Here is a 6,285-nt window from a genome sequence, read left to right as displayed (position 1 = left end):
ATATATATATATATATATATATATATATATATGTGTGTGTGTGTTCTATATGTTTGACTGAGCTTTTCCTTTGTGATTTAATTAGTCACACATAGTTGAGCATAAGTGAAAAAGAAAAAAAACAAGCAATTTTTTAGTTTAGTTTAATTTTTCTGTCTGTATAAAGCAAATTTTGAATTTCAATTTATCCCTGTATTTGTACAGGGATAAAATAAAACTATTATATAAACTTTCATTTCAATTTAAGGAATTTCTGCAGATTAGTTTAGAACTTTGCAATTTTTAGACAAAAAATATTTTAGTAGCAGTTCTTATGCTATAAGTCTTTGTTTTGTTTTGAGTATGTGGTTTTCAGACTAAGGTCCTTGAAAAAAGTCTAAATAGTGAGTCAAATATGTCTATAAATAGACAAAGATAAATAGTATAGAAAAAATGTGATTCTGAAACTGTTTTTGAGGACATTGATTTATTTGTATGTTTGATGATGTTTGATCTTTGAGGTAGCATATGATCAGGGTGGAGAGGCAATGGAATATTCCATACTTTGCACAGTAAACACAGACTCTAAGGATACACTCTGAAATACACAGACAAAGTGGGTTTGGCAGTCCATGTAAACACCCACAAAGATGATGAGTGTAAACATGCACAGTACACACAGACACAATGTCGCCACTGTAATTGGTCAATAATTGTTAGAAAACAGATGATTTTTTTTGCAGCATCCTCCCAGGATTTTTGTCTCTCTGCTTCCACAGCAGTGTTTGCTCTGCTTCTGTCAGCTTAACAAAACTGAGAACTGAACTGAAATGTACATCTTCAACTAGGATTTTTATGGGGTGGGTGTCAAGTTAAAATGGGCAAGAGTTTGCTTAAGAAAGTCTTTAAATTACCACTTCTGATTCTATATTGGTATTAACCTTTGAATTGCCTTTTGGAGAAAAAGATCTTTCAGTTATCAGGCTCCTCCGCCACTCCTCTTAGGGGAGTGGTGGCGCAGAGGTTAGAGAAGGTGGGCCTGTGATTGGAAGATCGCTGGTTCAAGCCCTGGTACCGACAACATTAAAAAAAATGTGGGTGGGGTAAGTGAAGCACCCACACATGCCCCCACCCTCATTCGTACCACTCTGGGCCCTTGATCAAGGCCCTTAACCCCCACCATCTGCTCCTCCGGGTGTCCTAGATAGCAGCTGTCTGCTCCACACAGAGGGCTGTGGTAGCTCGGTGGTCTGTGGTTGCGTCAGGAAGGGCATTCGGCATAAAAATAACTGCCAAGTCTTTGTGCGACTTAGTTTGCTGTGGCGACCCCTGAAGAAGGGAGCAGCTGAAAGACGAAGAAAAAAAAGAAGTTATCAGGCTCCTCTTGTGGAACCAACTTTCAGTTTCTGTCTGTGAGGCTGACTGTTAACTTTTAAGACTGGGCTTAAGACTTTTCTTTTTGATAAATCCTATAGTTAGGCTTGGGTTTCCTGATCTATCCCTTAATTATGCTGCTATAGGCATATAAGTTCAGCACAAAAAAGGAAACTGTCCAGATGACCTGACTGAAAAATGTTGGATTGTATACCTGGATTATTGAGCATGGACTTTGTTGTTTTCAACCAGTTTGACATGACTGTCAACAAGCAAGAGGGCCGGCAATGGAGGAGGGGGCGTTCCAAAGAGACCAACTTAGCACCAACAAAACTGGTTTGTTCCACTTTGGAGTAAGCTGTTGGGGGAAGAATCAGTTTTGTGTTGTGTGCTTCCTTGACTGATGAAGCCTTCCACATCGAAGGCGAAACGTTTCAGCACAAAAAAGAAAACTGTCCAGATGACCTGACTGAAAAATGTTGAACTGGGAAAAAAGTTCCGTTCTCCCATCCCAGATGATTGTTTATCTGGGAGTGGAGCTAAACTCAACCACAATGAGTGCCTGATTATCACAGCCGAGAGCCGACGCTCTGTCAGCTCAGCTCCGCCGTGTCAAACCCCACAGTGTAGTGACAGCTCTCTCTGTCATGCAGCTCCTGGGGATGATGTCAGCGGCTCACGCCATGGTTCTGCTGGGCCAGCTTCACATGAGACGCCTTCAGAAATGGTTCTCCCACCTGCGTATAGATCCTATGCGCCAGAAGTGGCGAATGATCTCTGTGCCCCCCTCCGCGAGAACCGATCTGAATCACTGGGGAAACCCCCTCATTCTGTCAGAGGGAGTTCCCATCAGCAGGCCTACGTCACACGTCTCAGTTTTCACAGACGCGTCCCTGTCAGGCTGGGGAGGAACGTGTCTGTCCCAGGCAGTGGGAGCACAGTGGCCGGACCGCAAGTCTTTTCACATAAATGTGCTGGAATATGACTCAGCATTTTTGCTCTCCTGCTGCGGCATCAGCATGTTCTGACCCACACAGACAACAAAGTGACGGCAGCTTACATAAACCATCAGGGAGGCGTGCGCTCAGCCCAACTGTTACGCATCGCGAGACAGCTGCTGTGTTGGGCACACAAAAACCTGCTCTCCGTCAGAGCAGGGTACATTCCTGGCATCCTGAAAAGAGGAGCGGACATCATGTCGAGGGGCGGTCCCCACCACGGAGACTGGAGCCTCCATCCCGAGCTGATCTCTCGGATCTGGAGCAGGTTTGACCGAGCAGCAGTGGATCTGTTCGCCACACAGGAGAACACCCAGTGTTTGTTATGGTTCTCACTGAGCTCATGGGACGACCCACTGTTAGGGGTGGACGCCTTCACTCACAGCCCATGGCCAAAAATGCTCCTTTATGCATTCCCTCCAGTTCCGCTGGTTTCACGGACCCTGGACCAGGTTTGTGAGGAAGAGCTGTCAGTCATCCTTTTATTTAATCATTTAGAATGATTTGTTCAAATAGCTTTGTAGAGATCTAGTAGAGTGCTGTGTGGATGCGTAAATGAAGACACAGATTTTAGTGTAAAGTGCTTTGAGTATCTTGAAATAAGATAGAAAGGCACTATATAAGTACAGTCCATTTACCATTCATCCTCGTAGCTCCCCGTGCGCATAAGTGCCCCGTGCTTCCCGAATCTGCAACGACTGGTGTCGGGTCGGCTGTGGAAACTGCCATGGAGGGAGGACACTCTCTTCCAGGTAGGCGGAGCGATCAGGAGTTACCCAGAAATAGATCAGCACCTTTGGGTCTGGCCGCTGAATGGATCCGTTTAGAAATGATGGGCCTCCCACAGGATGTGGTGCGTACAATCCAGGGCGCACGAGCCACTTCCACCACAGCGCTGTACACATCAAAGTGGACAGCTTTTCAGCGCTGGTGTGCAGAGAAAGGTGTGGAGGCCATCTCATGCCGACTAGGTGGCGTGCTGTCATTTCTGCAGCAGCTGATGGACAGAAATTTAGCGTTCAGCACAATTAAAATTTATACTGCAGCTATTTCTTCGTGTCATGAAGGTTTCGGTGATAGAACCATTTTTAACCACCCGCTGATGAAACGTTTTCTGAAAGGTGTACGGAAACACAAACCTGTGTCACGTCCACTAGCTCCACAGTGGGACCTAGCAATGGCTTTGAGCGCTCTGATCAGAGCTCCTTTTGAGCCTTTAAATCAGGTTTCACTTGAATTTCTGTCACTTAAAACAGCCCTGCTGTTAGCTCTGACGTCAGCAAAGAGAGTGAGTGATTTATCTGCTCTCTCTGTTTCCCCCTCATGTCTCAGAATTCAAGCTGATGGCAGTTCCGCTGTACTGCGTCCTAATCCTGCTTTTACTCCTAAAAGCATTACAAGCTCATTCAGATCGAGAGTGATAACCTTGGATGGGTTTTATCCTCCTCCTCATAATTCTGAGGCAGAAGCAACATCTCACCTCCTCTGTCCCGTGCGCACGCTTTCGCGTTACATGACAAGCACGGTCGCACTGCGTCGTTCTCAGCGTCTGTTCGTGCATTACAGGAACAGCTCTACAGGACGTCCTCTATCCACCCAGAACCTCTTACACTGGTTGTGTGAGGCTATTTCTGAAGTTTACAGTTCATCTGGACTGGATCCTCCGGAGAATCTCAGAGCGCATTCCACCAGAGGGATTTCATCCTCCATGACTCTGCATGGAGTGATGACAGTGGAGGATAATTTTATGGCAGCTGCCTGGTCATCTCCGTGTTCATTTATTCATTTTTATCTACGTGATGTTTCTACTTTCTCCATGACCCATTCTGTTCTCAGGGTTCTGACAGAATTATTATTATTTGTTTCATGGAGCCTCAATTTGGGCTCACACCTGCCTGTATGCAGTCACAGTGTGAGATATTTATTATCAGTCTCAAGTTCATGACTGCTGATTTTATTGTTATTAATTGGTTCATCCTGAGGATCTGTTGGCCTGCTCTGTTCATCGTTACATTGTTACAACTTGTAACCTTCGTTGTTCCTATTCACAGCAGCAGGTCTGTTATCTCAGCCTTTTTCTCATCAGAGATCATTTTTCTCCGGTGCACTGCTGCGCATGGAGCCCGTAATTACTCAGCACGTAATTACGCACACAGAAAGCTGAGCGACAAAATGTTTTTTTGTGTGAGCAGGTGCTTCATGTTTGTGTCTGAATGGACCCAATGAGACATAGACCCCATCCTGCTTCACCTTTAACCCACTAGCAATAGCCTTAAAGGGCAAAGCCTATATGAAATAGAACGTTGGTTACGTACTGTAACCCCAGATTCTATGAGTATAGGCGCAGCCCTTTAAGCTTTGAGCCTCACTGGTTCCTAAATGGCTGAAGAAGATAAAAAAAACTATTTGGGAGCCGATTGCCCGGTCTCACCGTAATTTATATGGACCGGGTGTGGGGCTCACACAGCCGGTGGGCATGGACTAAAGTTTTCAGTGCTGTGCTGCGCGCGAAGGCATAAACCCACTAGTGATAGCCTTAAAGGGCTGCGCCTATACTCATAGAATCTGGGGTTACAGTACGTAACCAACGACTCCTACAATAACTTTTACTAATTGTCTTTTTTATGTATGAGAATGTTTCTGTACAGTGGCTTGAGACAACTTCTGTTGTGACTTGGATCTACAGAATTTAACTGAATTGAATTTTATTTGACCAGATCAAGTAATTTGTTATTCAGTTTAATTCAAAAATACTTAATCCCAAAGGGAAATTATTTGTTGTTGTAACTCGTTATCCTCATTTCATTAAGAGGTGTTATAGATGCTGATGGCTGTAGACAGGAAGGATCTCTTGTAAAGGTCCATCCCACAGTGGATCCTAAGAAATTGGCTGCATATGCCGTCTGATCCGTCCTCCCTGACTCGGCTGGCCTCTCGGTTCCCCCAGGTTGTAGCACCACCCGAATGCTGGGCAGAACTTCTCCCAGAGCGATGGCCACTCCTCCCAGCAGTCTGCCGAGCTCCTCGTTGCTGCGGACAACCAACTGTAGGTGCAGAGGGACGATCCTGTTCTACCGCTGTCATGAGCTGTGTTTTCTGCTAGTTCCAGCATCTCAGTGGTCAGGCACTCGAGCACAGCTGGCAGATAGATGAGAATGCGTCCACAGAACATCCTTTTCAACTCATTTGAGATTTGGGGCTGTAGTTGAGATATTATTTGAGCTTTTGAGATGTTAATCAGCTGCTGTTGGTTGTAGAAAACTGCCTTGTTGCCATGGTTATACATAACAAAGGTCCAAAACTAAAAAAAGTTTCCGTAAAAATCCTTCCAGCTGCACAGCATCTGATAGCAGAGGAAACAATCATCCAAAAAATGTGATTTACATCCAGAAAAAGAGAAATTAAAGTTTCCAAAAGCAAAATCTTAGAATGAAAGTAATAGAGCTGCTCCAACATGCAGCCACCTGGAGCGGTGCAATTCTATCACTGCATGCCAGGAAATGATTGATCAAGTTTCATCAGCTAAAATGAGACCAGACTCAAATTTGCATTAATGTCACCAGGTCTCAGCTCCTTACCAGGACAGTGTTGAAGGCTTGAGTGCATGTGTCTTTCCAGCTGCAGACCAGGATAAATGGACTGTACTTATATAGCACTTTTCTATCTTAAGATATTCAGAGCTCTTTACATTACAATCTGTTCCCTCCTTTACCCATTCATGCATACAGCACTCTACTAGATCTCTACAAAGACTAATCAGAGCTTTAGATCACATTCATACACCAATGGGACACACATGGGAGGCATGAGATCCTCTGTCCCGTCTTCGGCATGTGGAGTCGAACCCCCAACTCTTTCATTAGAGGATGACTGCTGTAACCACTCAGCCACAGCTGCCCAATAAAGGATATATTTCAACAATGTTTTAGACTGA

The sequence above is a fragment of the Nematolebias whitei genome, chromosome 15, assembly GCF_014905685.2.
Source record: "Nematolebias whitei isolate Nwh7 chromosome 15, NemWhi1, whole genome shotgun sequence".
Lineage (NCBI taxonomy): Eukaryota > Metazoa > Chordata > Actinopteri > Cyprinodontiformes > Rivulidae > Nematolebias > Nematolebias whitei.
The sequence above is the reverse complement of the archived record's forward strand: the minus strand, read 5'-3'. Positions refer to the sequence as shown.